Genomic DNA, 20,603 nt, shown 5'->3' on the forward strand with positions numbered 1-20,603 from the left:
GAAGGAAGGAAGGAAGGAAGGAAGGAAGGAAGGAAGGAAGGAAGGAAGAAAAGGCCTTCAAATTGGCAAAGAAGAAGTTGACTCTGTCACTATTTGCAGATGACAGGATACATACAAAGAAAACCCTCATGGCTCCAACAAAAAAACTATTAGAAATAATAACTGAATTCAGTAAAGTTGCAAGATACAAAATTAATACACAGAAATAGGTTGCGTTTCTATACTAATAATGAAGTGCCATTATTAAGAGAAATTAAGAAATAAATCTAATGGGGTTGGTTGGTTAAGCAACCAACTCTTGGTTTTGCTTCAGGTCGTGATCTCAGGGTGGTGAGACAGAGACACATGTTGGGCTCTACCCTCAGCAGAGTGCATACTTGGGATTGTCTCTCCCTCTGCCCCCTCTCCCTCGAAAGCTTCCTCATGCACGTGCACTCTCTCTCATTCTCTAAGTAAATAAATCTTTAAAAAAAAATAAAATTATTTATAATTGCATCAAAAAGAATACCTAGGAATAAACTCAGCCAAGGAGATTAAAGACTTGTACTATGAAAAGTATAAAACACCATCGAAACAAACAAATGGAAAGATATTTCACGTTCATGGATTCGAAGAATTAATACTCCTAAAGAGTCCATACTACCCAAAGCAATCTACAGATTTAATGCAATCTCTATCTAAACACCAACAGTACTTTTTATTGAACTAGAACAATGTTAAATTATGTACAGAATCATGAAAGACCCTAGTGAAAGCAATCTTGAGAAAGGAGAACATAGCTTGAAATTCTAAATTTCAAGATATATTACTAAAGTGCAGTAATCAAAACAGTATGGTACTGGCACAAAAATAAGAAATAGATCAAAAAAAAAAAAAGAAAAGAAATAGATCAATGGAACAGAACAGAAAGCCCAGAAATAAGCCCATGATTATATGGTCAATTAACGTATGGCAAAGCAGGCAAGCATACACAGTGGGAAAGAGACCATCTCTTCACCAAATGGTGCTAAAGTAACTGGGACAGCCACATGCAGGAGAATGAACTGGACCACTTATACCATACACACAAAAATAAACTAAAAATGGATTAAAGACCTAAATGTGAGACCTGAAACCATACAAATCATAGAACAGAGCATAGGAAGTAAGGCCTCTGACATCGACCTTTGAAGTGTTTTTCTAGATAGGTTTCCTGAGGCAAGGGAAACAAAAGCAAAAATATAAGCTTTTGGGGCTTCAGCAAGATAAAAAGCTTCTGCACAACAAAAGAAGCACCAACAAAACAAAAAGGCAACTTACTGAATGGAAGAAGATATTTGCAAGTGATATATCCCAGAAGGGGCTAATATCCAAAAAAAATATAGATAACGTCTACAACCCAATACCAAAACCCCACAAATAATCCAGTTAAAAATGGGCTGAGGTCTTGAATGAACATTTCCCCAAAGAAGAAGAAGTACAGATGGCCAACAGATGCAGGAAAAGATGCTCAATGTCACCAATCATCAGGGAAATACAAATCAAGGAGATCTATCATCTTACACCTGTCAGAATGGCTAGTATCAAAGAGATAAGAAAGAAGTGTTGGCAAATAAAATGTGGGGAAAAAGGAAACTCTCATGCACTGTTGGTGGGAATGCCAACCGGGGTGGCCAGTGTGGGAAACAGTATGGAGGTTCCTCAAAAAGCTAAAAATAGAATTATTAAAGCTAAAAACAGAATTCTATTTTTAGAATTACTATATTGTAGTAAGCACTACTATGTGTTTACCCAAGGAAACCTTCAAAACGCTAATTCAAAAAGATACTTGCACCCCTATGTTTACCGCAGCATGATTTACAACAGCCAAGACATGGAGGCAACGTAAATATTCATCCATAGAAGAATGGATAAGAGACGTGGTGTGTATGGGACACCTGGGTGGCTCAGTGGTATCTGCCTTTGACTCAGGTCGTGATCCGGGGGTCCTGGGATCAAGTCCCGTGTCAGGCTCCCCGCGGGGAGCCTGCTTCTCCTTCTGCCTTTATCTCTGCCTCTCTCTGCATGTTTCTCATGAATAAATAAATAAAATCTTAAAAAAGAAAATAGAAAGAAGACGTTGATGTGTGCGTGTGTGTGCGTGTGTGTGTAACTCAACCATAAAAAGCAATGAGATCTTGCATTTTGCAATGACACAGATGGACCTAGAGGATATAATGCTAAGCGAAATAAGACAGGGAAAGGAAATATAAATGCTGTTGATCTTGCTTATATGTGGAACTTAGAAACAAAACATAAATGGACACACACACACACACAAAAACAGAAACAGACAGGAAAAGACAAAAAAGAAGGTGGTGGTTGCCAAAGGGGAGGGAGGTTGGGGGATGGGCAAAACAGGTGAAGGGGAGTGGAAGGTACAGGCTTCTAGGTATGAAATAAGTCATGGATGAAAGGTCTGATGTAGGGAATATAGTCCATGGTGTTGTAATAGCGCTGTACGGGGACAGATGGCTGCTACCCTTGTGGTGAGCATAGTGGGACACATAGAATGATTGAATCACTATGTTCTACACCTAAAATTATAACATTGTGTATCAATGCGCTTCAATTAAAAAAAAAATATGGTTCTTGGTTTTTGTGATATTGTGGTTCAGTGGATGTGCAAGCAATAAAAAGTGATGAGAAAAGGACAGAAATCTAGATAGATAAAACGGACTTTTCCCCCTTCTAACACCAACAGAAACATACCACCCACTGCCATGTTTTCTTACTCAAAGGCAGAGCTTTGGTTTCTGGGGCTGGAGTAAGAAATAAATGTAAAACCCAAGAAACAAAGGGAATGCCACAGGCACCGCGGTATGACAAACGGCCCACGAGAGTCAAAATTTCACGAGTTTTGTTGTCCCCTGCCATCCTCTCTGGCATTCTCCTTCAAACACCCTACGCTGGACCTGCAGATGTCTCTGTGGCAGCTCCTGTGCGTCAGTACAAGTAACCACCCTCGTGCTACACATGCACGTTAGGGAAGTTTATCTCAGGAGACTTCAAACAAATAAACAAAAAGGAGCAAGTTCCTCCTGCCAAATGGTAATGGACGCATTTAAAGGCGGATAAAAGGCCCAGGCACGTTCCCCTCTTTCTCAGTACTATGGGTAGTTAAAGGGCATCCAGCCAAGATGTCAAATAGGGCAAAATCTACTCAACCACGAAGCACCACCAGAAGTTACAACCACATTTCGGAGAAACACTGGGCTACTACTTGGTCTAATGTAGAGAGGATATATTGAACCACAAGTAATGGATTAATGGATTCTCCACGGTGCTCCACACGAGGAGCCTGAGTAGGCAGTGGGAGTTACTCCTGGGTGCCAGCTAATCAGGGCCTGAGGATCAGGCCCTTGCTGCCTTTCCTCACGCATGCACAGAGGTGGCCAAATTCCTTTCTGGATGACAGATGGGCCGTGCCCAGGAGCATAAAACATACAGGCTTGAAATGCACCATGCCATCCTGGCTCTTTCAGAGGAGAGCCATGAGGAGTAAGGCTGAGCTCTCCACGTGTCCTTGTCTTTGTGCGGGATGCCCACATGGGTCGTGGTAAGGGGCTGGAAGGTGTGAAGAAAGCTGAGGCTTTCTAATTATACTTTTTTTTTCTGGGATTTTGGCAAAAAAAAAAAAGGGCTGTACTCTGAAACTCATAAACCACAGCAAGTAGCGACTAAGAACAATGACTTAAAAATGGAAGTTGACTTGGAGATCAACAAAATGGGCCACAGCAACATGGATGTGTTTTACAGAGGTAGTGGTCATGCCGGTTCCCCAGAACCCAGGTGTCCTTCCTTCCAGGATGGAGGTCTGTCTCAAGCAGGGGCATCTTTTAGAGCACAACATTGGCAGGTCGTTAGCACCATAGGCAGGGAAGGAAAAGCAAGGGACATCGCAGAAGCAAATGCTTTGTGCGAAAGAAACAGGTTCCTCCCAAATCTCTCTATTCCATTATAAACACCTGGTAGATTTTATATTTTAGTTACGTGATGGCTTCCCCAAGCGGAATGCTGTCATCTAAACATGACAGATGCTCTGTCTCTTATCTCTCTTCCGGAACAGGCCAAGTAAAAGCCAATATTTGATTTTGGTTAATGGATTCCTTTTCAGTGACAAAGGCAATACGGCGATCATGAGCATCTCAATACCACAGCAGCCGATTCAGGACATTCCGCGACAGGGAGGGGGGCGGAAGATGTGGAGAGGTGGGATGCTCACACCGCGCATCTTCTCTTCCCCCCTCTACAAACTCTTCAGACTCTTTCTACTTCTCCATCTGCCCCTTTCCCTACTACTTCTGTGCCCCTGTCCCTGCTACACATCTGCAGTTCTCCTGGGTGCACACACTCATTTATTTATTCAGCAGGCACACAAACGGTTTGCCCCGAGTTAGCGGGTAAAGCAATTAGATTCCTAATCAGATAAAGATGGACTCAGGAAACAGCCTAGATAATTTCTCGTTAAGATCAAGCACCCCTTTGAAAAAGACCATAACATGTCTCCAATTTTGTATGCCAAACGGATCTCTGAATGGGTCTAACTCATTTAGCTCTTTTCCAAAAGTGACAGGTAATGCTTCTCCAAATAATTCAATTTATTGGGGGGATTAAAAAAAAAAGACTCTTGAATCATCCAAACAACTGTGTCAAGCATATTCCTTGGAATCTCTGGGAGTGTTCGGTTTCAAAGTGCAAGTGTATCCTTAATTTTCTTGGAAAGAGACTTGGAAATATAAGCTATTCATTCAGTCGATTTTAGCCTCATTCGCTTCCAGCACTGAAATCAATGTTCCATCCTTTTATATAACTTGGACTAACTTCCCCGTCCCAATACCAAATATTTTACAACACGACTTCTGCAATGAAATAATGATGCATCTGAATCCTCTCCTCTAAGAAGGTATTGAGATTTTGCCTCCCCTTCAGCGGAAGATTTGTGGGTTATGTTCATTAGAGGTGAGTTATTCTAAACAGGACCCAGGCACTTAATCAGTTTGCCATTAAACTGAAGCAAATTCTACTGTGCTGGGATGTAACAGTGCAGATTTTTATACCAGAAAAATAAACACTGCTAGGTCTCCTCTGCAGACTGCGGACGTAGTTATCTGTTAATCAGTGCCGAGAGGCACTTGTTATATTTTCAATACAATATTCAAAGATAAAAGGTCTTCATTAATAGCACCTTGGAATATTTTAGTCTGAGTGCCACAGAGAGGGAATTATAATACTATGAAAATATCCACTTCTGAAGGCACACGTGGGTAGGAGGTAATACTTCATTCCTACAGTGAACATTCCGATAGCTTTCTTTGGAATTTATGTTCTATTTGCCAGAGAGGAAATGCCTCTTTAACTATATTTAAATTGGGGTTGCATGAATATTTAAAGTGATGGTTCCAACCAAAAGAACATTTTTCCTTATGGGATGAACAACAGAAAAATATTCCACTTGACTTTCTCTGTAGCGCTGCAAAGCTATAAACCCTGTTCTCTTGAAACGTCGGTATTCACCGCCCAGTTATTAAAATGAATAGATTGGGGATAAGTAGCCTAATTCTGGTCCTTTATAATAGGGTATTAAAAAGAATATAGAAAAAATAAAAAAATAATAAAGTAGGAAAAAAAAAGATTACATAGAGCCCTCCCCCTAAATATGTAAAGGATAAAATGAATTTAGTATAATGACTGTGATAACTAGCCCCTTCTTGCAACCACCCTGTAAATGTAAATTATCCCTCTTCTGCAAATAAACAAATGGAGACCCACAGAAGTTAAAATCCAAACATGTGTCACGGAAGGAGATGGATTATGTACCCAGGTGCCTCTACTGCAGGTGAGCTCATACCCACACATCCAAGTTGAAAGGACTCTCCCTTGTGAAAGGGAGACTACTCACAAATCTATACACTAATATCAGGAACTTGGTTAAAATAATGATAGCAAACCATCGTAACCACCGACTGTGTACAAAAACAAGTATTACGAGAAGTTGTACAGAGATGCGCAAAACACGGCCCCTTTGAAAAGCTTATGAAGCTTGGGAGAGAGCAATTATAGAACAAGATCTTAGTTAATAGAAAGAAAATATATCATTTAACCAGGGTACTGCATTCTCTGGGGATTACCTTTAATTATTTTGTTTGTGTGTTTTAAATGAGAATATAATAACCCTGTCACTACAATATCAATTAAATTTGTATAGTTCTGTTTCATCGAATATAAAGTTGAAATTTAAAGGGCTCATTGAGTTTATAGTTGACAAATCCTTCTTATCCCAACTTACAATTCCTGGCTCTTGTATTAAGATCTGAATTTTTTTTTCTTCTTCTTTACGGATCAAAGGGATTAAAGCTATTATATAAGAGTGTCTAGAGTTGGCGAGCATCTCTTCTGGGCATTTCTCTGAAATCTGATAGATTTCATAGCTGCCAATCAAGTCCACTAGTGGATATTTTACTGTGTAAAAGAACACTGGACCAAGAGTCAGGAGACAGGGAAAAATATTTAAAACACTAAAAGTATTACTTGGCCCCAGTTTTATCAGCCTCCACAAGGAAATTATAACAGCTTCCCCCTTTGTCGATTGGTCGCATGCAATCACAGGTGGGGTTTGTGAAAGTCATTTGCTAATTATGGACAAGTTGACACACAAAATTCACCATCACGCTGAGGACATAGCTTTTAATTCATAATCCCCTCACACCTAATGTACGGCCTGGATTAAAACAAGTGGCCCATAAATGTTCTCTGAATCACCAAATACGTTTCCACGTCCTACTTCTCCGAGAAGTCTCGGGATTTTCGGCAGTGCTCAAACACTGTGTCTACACCACCCTGAATCTTAATATATTGTAGTTAATCACCTACCTTCTGTTCATGGCTTGTCAGTCTCAAGTTGTGCATCAGTTTTCCTGACAACGTCCTGAAGACAGAAATGAGTACCTTGACGTTCACGTCAACTAAGAAGATATAGGAAGGTGGTTTGAAAATAGCAGAAGGCTACTATTGATGATGACGACGACGGCGATCATATTGGGATAACCAAGCAGCCATCCTGCCTTCAGAATAAAAGCTGAGCTCACACGCTGACTTCCACAGTTCATTCTGTGTCAGAAGTTAGGGGGATATCAAAGCCCACTTCTATGCATGGTAGAGGGAAGTCCTCTTGGTCAATTCCAATTTCCTGAATTTCCAGAACAACAATGACTGTGTCCTTCAATCACTACCAGATGCTATCCTGGCTGGGGCTTACGTGTGACACAGAAAGGGCAACTGAGGAATTTCCATATACATCTCAAACTAGTATATAAGAAAAGATTCCAGTACTGTAGCTCAAAAAGGTCTTGTTTCGGTGGAGTCCCTGGTGTTAAATACTTGGAAATAATACTTTCATTAATCCCGCCCAGTTCATTAGTCATGAACTCAGTTAGGTACAGTTGGGTATTCTTGCCATGATTGTACTAAAGTCTGGATATTGTCATTTAAATTGACATCTTGGGGCAATGTCTCAATGGGTGTCTCAGTGGTTGAGCACCTGCCTTTGGTTCAGCTCATGACCCCACGGTCCTGGGATCAAGTTCCCCACCGGGCTCCCCTAGGGGAGCCTGCTTCTCCCTCTGCCTATGTCTCTGCCTCTCGCTCTGTGTCTCTCACAAATAAATAAATAAAATATTTTTTTAAAATCCTCGATTGAATAATTGTACAGAAAAATCTGCAGTGTTATTTTCTCCCTGTGACACTGACTTGAAGATATGAGGGGGCATGTAGGGTGATAGATGATGAATATAGGCGGCGCTATTACAGATTTATAGGAGATTTATTTTTAAAAAATCACAAGATAAAAAAAATAAATAAAAAAAATCTCCAGGTTAGGTATGAGTTATGGGAACAGTGTAATTATTAGCTCTTCTGCAAAAATACCCTCTGCAAATACAATATATTACTTGTGTTCTGTTGTTAGTACTTGCATTCCTACTTTGGCTATATGATGGTTATTATTTCTCTGTCATTGAAGCCTTGTTTGATTTACCCCCAGGACCCATTTCCTCCTACACTACCTTGTTGCATTTCTTCTGCTTCCCTTCCTGCCTCCTTGCATCTGAGACATGACTACGGGGTTGAAGCATTGTAAGGTGGGCGTTCCCATCATATAGGAAGTGCTGCAGCTCCTACGACACAGAGATATGCCCCCATAGTTGTACCCAGGATTTCTCTACTGGAAAACTAAACTCTCATTCCATTTTCTAAAGGAAGAGAGCAGTTTTCTAGGAAACCTCATGGATAAGGCGATGCCTGAAGGGTTTTGACAAAAAAAAAAATACAAGAGGACATTTTAGAAACGATCCAATCTATGCATTTGCAACGTGCTGTGGGATTCACTGAGAAATAACAGCACATTCTACATTTCACAGCAGACCAGTTCTGAACTGGTCAAGGCACTCCAGTACACAGTTTCACTGGGCCAGCTGTTGATATTCAGAACACCTGAGTCATCTGAAAAGCTGAATTTATAAGCCTTTAAAATATTTGATATTTGAGCTTATTTTTGCAAAATATTGATTGCTATCTAGTCTCTATGTTGATCTGATAAAGTAACAGTAACGTTTCTCAACAGACACTGAGAGGTCACATGATAGCAATGTGATTGAGGGGAAAAGGATGCTGTCTGATAGCAAACACACAGGTGACCTGATGGCTTTGTTCCTCAGCTCTTTGATGAAAGAATGTTATCATATGAATTGTTCTTAGTGCAAACTTTCTTTTTTTAAAATTTTTATTTATTTATGATAGTCACACACACACACACACAGAGAGAGAGAGAGAGGCAGAGACATAGGCAGAGGGAGAAGCAGGCTCCATGCACCGGGAGCCCGACATGGGATTCGATCCCAGGTCTCCAGGATCGCGCCCTGGGTCAAAGGCAGACGCCAAACCGCTGAGCCACCCGGGGATCCCCTTAGTGCAAACTTTCAAAAAAAAAATTATCTGTTTGTTGCCATTAAATTTCTAGTTCCATAGGAGAAAAATGACTCGATAGTACAAAAGTTAATTTTGGAATCTTTCAGCGAAGGGACCATCCGAGATTAAAGATATTGATAAATTTAACTCAGAAAAAAAATTGCCTGTTTGTAACACCTGTATTCACAGAGCAAATAATGCTGGTCTTTAAAACAAGATAAATTGTCTCACTGTGGGCGCCGTTCTCTATAATCTGACACTCTGCAAATACAATTCTGGATTGAGATTTCTCTCATGATTTTTGAAAATACTATGACCTTGCCAGTCAGATGGAGATAACCAGAAGCAAAATTCATTCCTTAGCGTATCCTGCACAGGCACATTTACCGGAGAGCTTAATGCTACTTGAAATGCGCCATACTTCACCCGATGATAATCACTGCAAACTTCCAGCCAAACATCAGCATCATTATATGCATTGATACGATGTAGTTTATCTCATAAAGGCGTACAGAAACATGTTGCTATCCTTGTCTGGGTTAATAATCTGATGCCCAAGTTCTCCTGAATCCGGGCGGTAGCAATACAAGAGCTGAAGGGAAGTGAACTAATATTGTGAACAGATAAGAACATTTCCTTCATAGTACTCTTGGAGTATCTAGGTTGCATTATGATAGAGTCTTCATCAAGAAAAAAAAAAGCGTCAGTGCTTGCATAACCGATTATTAGGTTATTATGGCTCGTATTTGAGCTATTATTTCTTCTAATGCAGATTTCCAAGGAGACCGTATGCCCATTAAAATTTGGAAAATCCTGACTAGAATTACGATAGCAGTTAAGTTCCTAAATTTCTTTTTTTTTACTACATTTGTGGCAATCCTAAAGATATCACCCACTCGGAACGGATGGCTTATTTTATTAAACTATTCCCTACATGAGAAAAGTAGAGTAGCGAGTACTACATCAGTGTTCACTCCCAAGCCACACACACATACACATGAAAAGGCCATTAGTGGTTTGAATATCCGCACATACCAAATGGGCATGATGCTGAGAATCAATGTAGTATCTATAGACCCCATCCACTAAATTTCACAAATGACAGACAAGAAGATTGGAAATCATCTCGAAACTCAGTTGATGGGGTGATCACAATGATCGCCGTGTGTAGGGGGCACGTGTTGCTTTGAAATTAATTAGCCATTATTGGAATTTACTCTCATCTATGCTTGACAGACACGGTCACTTTAATTTGTTTACTTATTCATTCAACAATTACTGAGGATCAGTATTGTGCCATAGAGAGTCCTAGGCTTTGGGGTAAGGACCCTGGTTTCAAGGAGCTTGCAATCTACCAGAGGATGATAGCGCGGTACAACAGCATGAGGGACACTCTGCTATGATGTGGCTGGATGCAAAGTCCAGCCTTGGAGGCTTGCGTGGAAGTTTGCGTGACCCCATGACCTCTGAGAAGCAAACCAAGACAAAAGTGAATACGAGAAGATTTGTATAGGCAAGATGCCTGTGTGGGGGAAAAGATGGGGATGGAGCTAATTTGCCTATGCTGCCCATTTCATGTAATGAAGCTCACACAACATATGGTGCTTGGTGACTGCTTTTTCACTTAGCATCATGTTTATCCATTCACCCATCGATGGTCTTTCTGTGTTATCAGGGCACTTCAATATACAATCTCATGGTTGTCAAAAAAAAAAACCTGTTCATCATACATCTGTGTCTGAGTTCCCATGGGCCCCTCACTCTGGTACGGTTCTGGGGTTTGTCCAACACCATGGCAGGTGACTGCCCAGCTCTCACTTACAGCCATAGGACCAGACCCAACCCAGCCACTCACATCAGGCTTCTTAAGAGCATGCTTTACTTCCAATATTCATATTGGAATATGAATTATTCCCACTTATTCCCACTTGCATTAAACCAAAGTAGACCACCATATTGGTTTTGTGGCATGTGGAGCACAGTCTGCCCTGGAATCTCTGGCAGACATATTTCTCTTGCACATAATACATCGCCTTCTGCTTTTCTTTTATCGAAGACTCAAATCCCTTAAAACATGGAGAATTTCCCTTCTGTGTGGCCAGTTAAGATCCTGCTGAACCGGGGCAGCCTGGGTGGCTCAGCGGTTTAGTGCCACCTTCAGCCCAGGGCCTGATCCTGGAGACCCAGGATTTTGTACCACGTTGGGCTCCCTGCATGGAGCCTGCTTCTCCCTCTGCCTGTCTCTCTCTCTCTCTCTCCATGTCTCTCATTAATAAATAAATAAAATCTTAAAAAAAAAAAAGATCCTACTGAACCAACAAATGTCCAGATACCAATAATAATTCAAAATAGTACGTATCAATCAACTACCTGACGTCAGAGGAAGATAAGTAGAAGCAGGGTGATTCTCAGAAGAGCTGAACTTGGGTTAAGGGAAGCACAAGACCATGTTTTCCATTCTTACAAATTTTAGCCTAAGAGCATGTCATAGTTGCCACTTCTACTAAAACTCTAGTAAAAAAAAAATAGCCATAGTCAGAGAAAGACAAATACCATATGATTTCATTCCTGTGAAAAATTTAAGAAACAAAACAGATGAACATAAGGGAAGGGAAGGAGAAATAAGATGAAAATTGAGAGAGAAGCAAACTATAAGAGACTCTTAACTCTGGGAAACAAATAGGGTTTCTGGAGGGGAGGTGGGTGATGGGCAGTAAGGAGGGCACTTGGTGTAATGAGCACTGGTTGTTATATGCAACTCATGAGTCACTAAATCCTGCCTCTGAAACTAATTTAAAAAACCCAAAACATATACTGATTAAAAACAAACACACAGGGGATCCCTGGGTGGCTCAGCGGTTTGGCCCCTGCCTTCAGCCCAAGGCATGATCCTGGAGTCCCGTGGGGGATTGATTCCCACATCGGGCTCCCGGTGCATGGAGCCTGCTTCTCCCTCTGCCTGGGTCTCTGCCTCTCTCTCTCTCTGTGTCTCTCATGAATAAATAAATAAAATCTCAAACACACACACACACACACACACACACACACACACACACAGTTGTTCTGGCCAGAAGAAATAGAATAAAATGCTGAAGTGGGGGGTGGGGAATAAGTTCAAATTGTAATTTCTGTTGGAAGCATTTCTTCAAAATCCTACTTGCTCCCCTCAAATGCTGTTATGTGCCCTCGGTCCAAACCCCAAGCCCGGCATATAGCACTTTGCTGATCTGTTGTTATGGATCTTTCTAAGGCTGTCTCTGCTCTCTTTAAGAGGTGGTAAATCAATTTAAGCAGAAAAAGATATCTTGCTTCACTGTCTTTTTCTAGCACAAAGCCTCCTGCATCCCCTCGGCTCCCTATAAATGTGCAGTGATACTAACCCAGGCTTTACCCTACTCTAGGACCGGGCAATCACTACCACCACCAATTTATAATTTCAGTGGCGAATACACAATCCATTTGAAAATGCCATAGCAATTTCTACCAGACTTTGAGGGTTGGAGGCAAGTTAAGACATTTGTTAAAGCCATACTTTTTTTTTTTTTTAATTAACAAACCCAGTATTTGAGACCCAAACCAAATATTGTTGCATGGGGAACCGTGATGCATTTCCAAGCCAGCTTTCTCTGAACTCTGTGTGGCCCCTGAAATTTTGGGAATAGACATAGTACAACTGGGAGCTTCTCTGAGTTACAAGTAAGTCTAGTGCTCTCACTTAAATTCAGATGCTTTCTGCTTTTCCTGTAATCTGAGAACCAAGTTGTATGTTTGGATGACAAGCTTTTCCTGACTCCCTGAGATCGTTGCCGACTGAACGGTTCTCTGTGCTCACATAAAACCAAATGACCCCACAGAAGGAGGGAGTTCTATGCATATCGTCCTAGGCAGAAAAAAGAATCATGATTTATCATTTTGTTGACAAACACAAAGGCCAGGAGGATATTTACAATTCTCTGTAAGGAGTCCTAAGTTTGGCTTCATGCTTCTTCACATCATGTTACTTTTCGTTGTGAATTATATTCATGAGGCCTGATCTTTGAAAAGACACAAGATGTGTTTTTCTTGCTTTGTTTTGCTTTTGCCATTTCACATTTTGGTGAATTATCTCCCAAACGATTGGTATAGTTGAAACATCAGCCTTTTGTCATTGCAATATTTCTTTGTCAGGTATCAAATAATGATTTTCTGTTAGACATTATTTGCATTATTAATGGAAGACTGTCAATACTGTTGATCATATCTTAGGGACATTTCAGTAAGTCCACGACTTATAGAAGAATAAAGAAAAAAATCCAGTGCCCATAATTAAGAACAACAAAAAAGTGCCTTTGTATAAAAGTGACATTTTCTGAACTACCCTTTACATTTTTTTAAAAATGGCTTTTGCATGGCTGTGATGAGTTTTGTTTTTTGTTTGTTTTTTTAATTTTTTTATTTATTTATGATAGTCAGAGAGAGAGAGAGAGGCAGAGACACAGGCAGAGGGAGAAGCAGGCTCCATGCACCGGGAGCCCAATGTGGGATTCGATCCCGGGTCTCCAGGATCGCGCCCTGGGCCAAAGGCAGGCGCCAAACCGCTGCGCCACCCAGGGATCCCTGTGATGAGTTTTGGAAGGGAATGCTTATTTATACTATCCTTTTATTTTAGGGATGGACACTCCAACTTCAAGTTCACTGACTTTCTTGGACTCTGATGATCTGCACCATGAGCGAGCAGCTTTGCCTTGCTGTAGAGGATATGCTCATTGGCAGACCCTTGTCCTTCCACAGAAGAGCCAGGGTTTTACTCAGCTGATGGGTAAATGGCAACTGTATTGCATGTGTGCAGGGGGTCCTGTCTGCTTTCTCCACACAGTGACACATGGACTCCGGTCTCTAGGTCTGCTACGGACTACATGTGTGTGTGTCCCCACAAATTCATATATGGAAGCTTAACCCCCAATGGAATGGTATTGGGAGGTGGGACCTTCAGAATGTGATCAGGTCAGGAGGGCGGAGTCCCCATGAATGGGATTAGGGGCCTGATAAGACACCTTGGAGAGCTCCCTCACCCTTCCATTAAGAGACAAGACAACCTCCTATGAACCGGGATGTGGGTCCTCACCAGATAGCGAATCTGCCGGCGCCTTGATCTTGCACTTCCAGCCCCAGAACTGAGACACATAACTGTGTATTTTCATAAGCCGTCCAATCTGTGGTGTTCTGATAGTGCATCCCGAACAGACTAAGTCTGACACCACTTCCAATATCCTCCAAACCTGGATATGACCAGACACCAAGTCCTGCCCGTAAGCTCTGAAGGTCCCCCTTCCTTCTCAGCAAAAATGGATTTGGGGCATCAACACCAGTTTGCTCATCTGGGTTTATATATTCCCTAATGACTCTGACTTGCTGATTGCAGGGAATTGACCCTGACCGTACTGCTTCCTAATCTTACATACGCACACAGCATCTAGGAAATAGCAACAGTACACCCCCTTGCTTATTTATTTATTTGAGAGAGCACAAGCAGGGGGAGCAGCGGGCAGAGGGAGAAAGAGAAGCAGGCTGAGCCCGACGGGGGCTCGATCCCAAGACCCCTGAGACCAAGACGCTTCACCAACTGAGTCACCCAGGCTGCCCCCACTGGCCAACTCGTACCACAAGCCCCTGATACAAATAACACTTTTTAATTACCGAGGACTCACATGCCAGTTGTACACTAAATGTTTTGGATGCCTTATATCTTATTTATTCAAACATCATATTGCGGGCATCTCCATGTCATGTTTCCTCTCATTTTACAGTTTACTACATTGACTTCAACATGAATGGCCTTCCCAAACAACACAGCCAAAGAATAGAGTTGGTAATTTTTTTTTTTTATGATTTTAAGTACCTTATACACCCAATGTGGGGCTTGAACTTTCAACTCCAAGGATCAAGAGTCACATGCTCCTCCAACTGAGCCAGCCAGGTGGCCCTAGATTTGGTATTTGACAACTGTATTATAGAATACTTTTCCACCCACCTTTCCCAGTACTGTACTTCATGCCATGAGCCTCCAGTATCCTTATTAACAAATTAAGCTATTTTTACCAACAAGGATATTTAGATTATTTTAGGGGAAAATTGTACACCCCTTCGGGGCACAGCTTTGTACCATCCAGTGTACATATCTAAATAATTCAGGAAAGATCCCAAATGGATTGTGAGAATTTTGAGTTCTCTCTCTTCATTTCTATTCCAAATATTGTACTTCTGTTGGTTATTTTATTTTTTTAATTTATACTTGCAAGGCTCGGGTTCTGTATTTTAATGAAATATTATAGATCAACTCACTCAGGCTTCAGCTAGGGTGTAATTTTTTAGAAAATGAGATTCTCCCCACATTAATCCAAATAAAGCCCCTTTTTGAACTCTACTAATCCTTCCTTAATTTACCATCTTTAGTTAATAACTTCACTGTTTTAGAAGAGTGCATAGTTCAGTAATATTCAAAATATTCTCCAAACATTATGAAGCAGTGGTGTTGGTTTTATCTTTATTATAAAGATTGCTATGTGTCCATGGCAACTCAGCACCACGTCTTAGACTAGATCTTGAATGTGGATTTATGTGTAAGAGAAAATCATATTATGTTCTGTTCTTAATTTAACTTTTAATTCATCTCTTAACTAGTCATGATTTACCGTATGGTTTATACGAGACAACCTCACTTTCCTTTCATGGGCATATAAGTGTGACTACTAAAAAATGTATAATACCCTATAATAATTTTTATATTTTCCAGTTTTATATTTTCTAGTTTGCATTCTGATAAAAATTTTTATTGAACTAGGTCAATGTAGACACTCCATTGAACTATTCTGTAGAAATGCACGGTGTTCATATTTTTAACTATTCCTTAAAAGTTATGTGAGACAAACATAATATTTTTTATTTAACTTTATTTAAATCTATCTAAAGAAAGCATTTATCTACAAATTTGTCTCCTTGAAGCCTGAAAGATACGGAGGTAGCATCCTGAATGGGATCTGGGATTCAAATTGCCTTAAAAATGAATATCAGCTAAGCTTGCACTTTTGAAATGAAGATATTTCTTCAAGTTTAGAGGTTCAAAAATATCTCAAATTTTGGTGTGGATTTTTTGAGGGAGTAAAGAACTGTGAGAAAAACAGTGAAAATATCTTAAACAAGAATTTTTCAAAATATCACCTGATGTTTTTACCAGAACTAAGACAGTAAACATTTTCAATCTTCCTAGCAAGAGTCTTGAGATGATATATAATTCAAACATGCATCCCTTTATATACCAATGACACAAAGTTCTTTTTAAACAGCATTAAAAGTAAGGTGCAACCAAACAAGCAACAACACAAAAAAGGCTTACAGAGATTTTTGCGGCTCAAACTCTGAGATAGGCATCGCCAGGAGGAGTGTTATTAAGGAACTAAAGCGTCCTGCTCCCCTGAGTTACACCACTTCTGCTCCTTGTGCTGAGGACCATTGCTTTAGTACATACCATCCGATCCAGGTGGAGTAAATGAATTTAGTATCATGGGAAGAACTGCTTCATGCTGACCAGCTCCCTAAAAACTCGGAAATATTATTTCCTCTTTTGTAAAATGCACATGATAATTCCTCTACCACCCATCTCACGCATTTGCTGTGAGGATAACAGGACAAAGTATGTGTGGAAATTAATTTGTGAACTGTACTCTTTATTTTACACACCCTAGAGCCTGCATAAATGGCAGAGTGAGCAAAGAAACACAGACTCTTTGAGAATAAAAATGTAGAGACGGAGGGCAAGCTTATGGCTGAGAAGACTGTTTCCTGGACTCAGAGCAAAGTTCAGGTCCAACTTTACTCTTTGAGGAATTAAGTACGAGTCACAAAATTTTCCCAGAAAACATTCCATATGTCTACACTGGGCTGCCATCAGTGATACGGCATGAGAGCACCTAATCACGCAGCTCATGCCGTGCGCAGCTGTGGTAACTGGCAGTGCACCTCACAGCATTACGGGAAATGCTCACCTGTAAACCTGCCAGTACCCAAAAGGAGTCATCATTACTGACACCATATGAGGGACCTACTCAGAGACCAAAATAGTCTTGTCGTACAGTGTGTATATGAAAGAATCTATATCCACACTTCCAATTACCTCCAGGATTTCTGAGAAGTCAGAAAGAGGAGGTAAGCATTACAGCGTAAAATCCTGCCTTGTAGAAACCAAGAATTGTAGGCTGTTCTCCTTAATATAACCCGGGGGTGGTTGTGAGGGGATGGCATGCTAGGGCTAGATTTCTGTCACACAAACGTGCCTTGACATGTTCCATGAGAAAGTAAGTTTGCTCTCAAGAGCTTAAGAGAACACCCAAAATTCCGTTCCTATCAACCACACGTTTATGAAAAAACTATCAATGACAAATTTACCAAAGTATTAAAATCTGTTGAATTCTATTTTCTGCCTGGCTAGAATACCTTCTAATGTGAGAAATTCCATAGTTTTACCTACTTATCTGAAAATAGATATCTTTTGTTGTTGCTGTTGTCCCAACATGAGACATTTCCCACTTTGAAAACACAGTAATAGAATGCTATGATTTATCTATTTTTTATGAAAAAATTATCCCAAAATGTAGATGCTTAAAAGAACTCACATATGTTGCCTTGCAGTTTCTGTGGTCCAGAATCTTGGCACAGCCTGGCTGGGTCTTCCGATCGTAATCATCTGAAGGGTCAGTAGGGGAAGGACCCGCTTCCCAGTGTACATGATCACTGGCAGGATTCAATTCCTCACACTTTGTCGGACCAAGGGCCTTGGTTCCTTGGTGAGTGGTGGCCAGAGGTTTCCCTCAATTCCCTCCTTCATGAGCTGCTCAAACACGTCAACCTGCATGGTCAAAGTTTTCAAGTCAAGAAGGCAATACAAGTAGCATATTACCAAGACGATGTCACATGTGTTTATGACCTAAACACAGAAGTGATGGCTCATGACTTTGCAGTATTCTATGCATTAGAAACAAGTCATTAGGTCCCCTACACACTGAAAGGGAGGCAGTCACACAAAGGCATGAAGTGTCGGGAGGTGAGGATCATTGGGAGCCATTTACAAACAGGAGCATCTCCTAGACCTGCCTCACAGGAGAGACAGGGCATCCCAAGAGATATTCAATGCAGAATGCAGCTTAGCACAATGCTGGGGGGACAACAGTCGATCAAGTAATACTATATGCTGGACCTGTATCCTTTCTTTTTTTTTTTTTTTAAGATTTAATTTATTTATTTGACAGAGAGCATAGGGAGGGGGAGAGGCAGAGGAAGAGGGAGGATCAGACTCCCCATTGAGCAGGGAGCCCAATGTGGGGCTCGATCCCACAACCCTGAGATCATGACATGAGCCGAAGGCGGACGCCCAACCGACTGAGTCATCCAGGTGCCCCTATATATATATATTTTTATTAGTTTTTCTCGGTGTTTCAGGCTGGGTTGTAAGCGAAGTTATAAGAAAATATCTTGGGGGAATTATTTCCAATGCCTGGTTTGTCCTCTCAAATGACAGAATATTCACCATGACGATCAGATTTGCTTATACCTATCTATACATTTTTGGTCATAATAGGATAATACAAATGAAGTAAAGCACAAAAAAAAATGTTTTGTCTCTTTAGCTCACAAGAATGATAAATCCCCATTAAACTGTGTATGCCTAGAGATAGATGCCAATAATGGAATTTTGACAAGCATACCTACCATAAAGCTGTTTACTCCAAGTATTTTTAAACTGGAGTCATTACTAGATTTTTAATAAGGCTTTCTGATTATTTCTTAAAAATGGTCACAGTAGAGAACATCGAAATGTTTAATGAGGCAAACAAAAGTCTACAACATAAAGAAAAACACTGTTTATATTTTTAACAGCTTTACTGAGCTGGAATTCACATACCACACAATTCACCAGCATAAAGTGTACCTTTGCTAGTTTTTACAGTATTCACAGAGTTAGCCATAATCACCATGATCAATTTTAGTCATTTTAACCTACAACCTCTAGACTTTGTGTCCATGTATCGGCATGTTTTTATAGCCCAAATTTCCACTTACTATGTCGTGAACATTTCACATATCCATAAATACTCCCCAGGTTCATGCTTTATAAGAGGTGTGGGGTCATTTAAGGAACAAACAAAACAGAAAACAAAAAAAAATTTTCTTCCCTTGATGCTTTTGGATGGCTTGCTTTTTGCCAGGCACTTTGTTAAGTGATGGATTATGTCCTTTAACATCCCTGGGAACCTTATGAAATACCATTATTTACAGAGGACTGAGGATCACAGAGAGGGTTATGGCTCTTGGCCATAGTTGTCGATGCAGTAACAAGGTGAGTGGTATTCTCAGTTAAGTGTTCTAACTCCAGTTCCTCAGCATGGGATACTATCATTTGGGTGGCCAAGTCCCTGGTGTTGAAAATTTAATTAGTTTCCAATTTGGCGATATTATAACTGTGTTAGTTGTCTGATGGTGCATTAAAACAGATCCAAAATTTAGCAACTTAAAATAAGCAATAATGTATCTCATAAATTCCGTGGGTCAGGAATCTACAAGAAGCTTAACTGGGTCCCCTGGCTTAAGAATTCTTGCAAGGAGTGACAATTAGGAGCACCTGGGTGGCTCAGTGGTTGAGCATCTGCCTTTGGCTCAGGTCATGATCCTGGGGTCTTGGGATCCAGTCCCACATCAGGCTCCATGCAAGGAGCCTGCTTCTCTCTCTTGCCTGTGTGTCTGCCTCTCTCTCTGTGTTTCTCATGAATACATAAATAAAATCTTAAAAAAAAAAAAAAAGAATTCTTATAAGGTTACCATTAAATGTCAGCTGGGGGTGGGGTCTCATCTGAAGATTTGACTGTGGAAGGACCCACTTCTAAGCAGGCATTAGGTCCTCCCTGGCTGTTGTCCAGAGACGGCATTTCATTTACATGTGATTTTCTCCGTAGGATAGCTTCAAAGATTGCAGCTGGCTTCCTTGGAGCAAAAGGAGAGATGGAATCTTAATATCAGAAATGACATCTCATTATTTAGCTATATTCTATTTATGAGAAATTGTCACTTGATTCAGCCCACACTGAAAGGAGGGACATGAGGGTATGAATATCATGAGGAAGGGATCACTGGGGAGCCAACTCAGGTGCTGCCTACCACAACAGCTAAAGCATATGGGTAAATAAATAGTTACGTGCACATGTGATTGTTTAAAAATCAAAGCAGCCAGATAGCATCTGTGTATAATTGATGAGTATTGACAAAATGACTGCAGAGGGCGTATAGGTTGCCTATCCATTTAATCTCTCCTGTTAATGTCACTCATATTTTTATTTCAGTATCCACATAGCTCACATATCTGGATGGACCATGAACTCGCTTCTGCTGCTGCTAAGGTGTGTCTTAGCTTGAACTAATCAGCACACAGTGGCCATGTGACACAAATGATCCAATAAGAGCTGATATTGGGACCCCAGCTTATCATGCTCAGACTGAACATCCTCTCACTTATGGAGAGAATGGTATTTGGTGTGACGGCTGGAATGCTACAGCCATTTTGGCAAAATACGGGGGAGTAGCTGAACCTTCAGTGG

At 40.7% G+C, this 20,603-nt stretch overlaps 1 long non-coding RNA gene across 1 annotated transcript in view; it reads right to left on the reverse strand.

Annotated features, from left to right (window-relative positions):
* LOC112932362 (uncharacterized) overlaps positions 1-20,603 on the reverse strand; it is a 444,049-nt gene that overhangs the window by 94,257 nt on the left and 329,189 nt on the right. The window contains exons 6-7 of the long non-coding RNA XR_011998172.1: positions 19,831-19,992; positions 17,631-17,863 (exon numbers count right to left, since the gene is read on the reverse strand). This is a non-coding gene — a long non-coding RNA (uncharacterized lncRNA). The remainder of the gene's footprint in view (positions 1-17,630; positions 17,864-19,830; positions 19,993-20,603) is intronic.

The sequence above is a fragment of the Vulpes vulpes genome, chromosome X (genome assembly GCF_048418805.1).
Source record: "Vulpes vulpes isolate BD-2025 chromosome X, VulVul3, whole genome shotgun sequence".
NCBI classification, from domain to species: Eukaryota; Metazoa; Chordata; class Mammalia; order Carnivora; family Canidae; genus Vulpes; species Vulpes vulpes.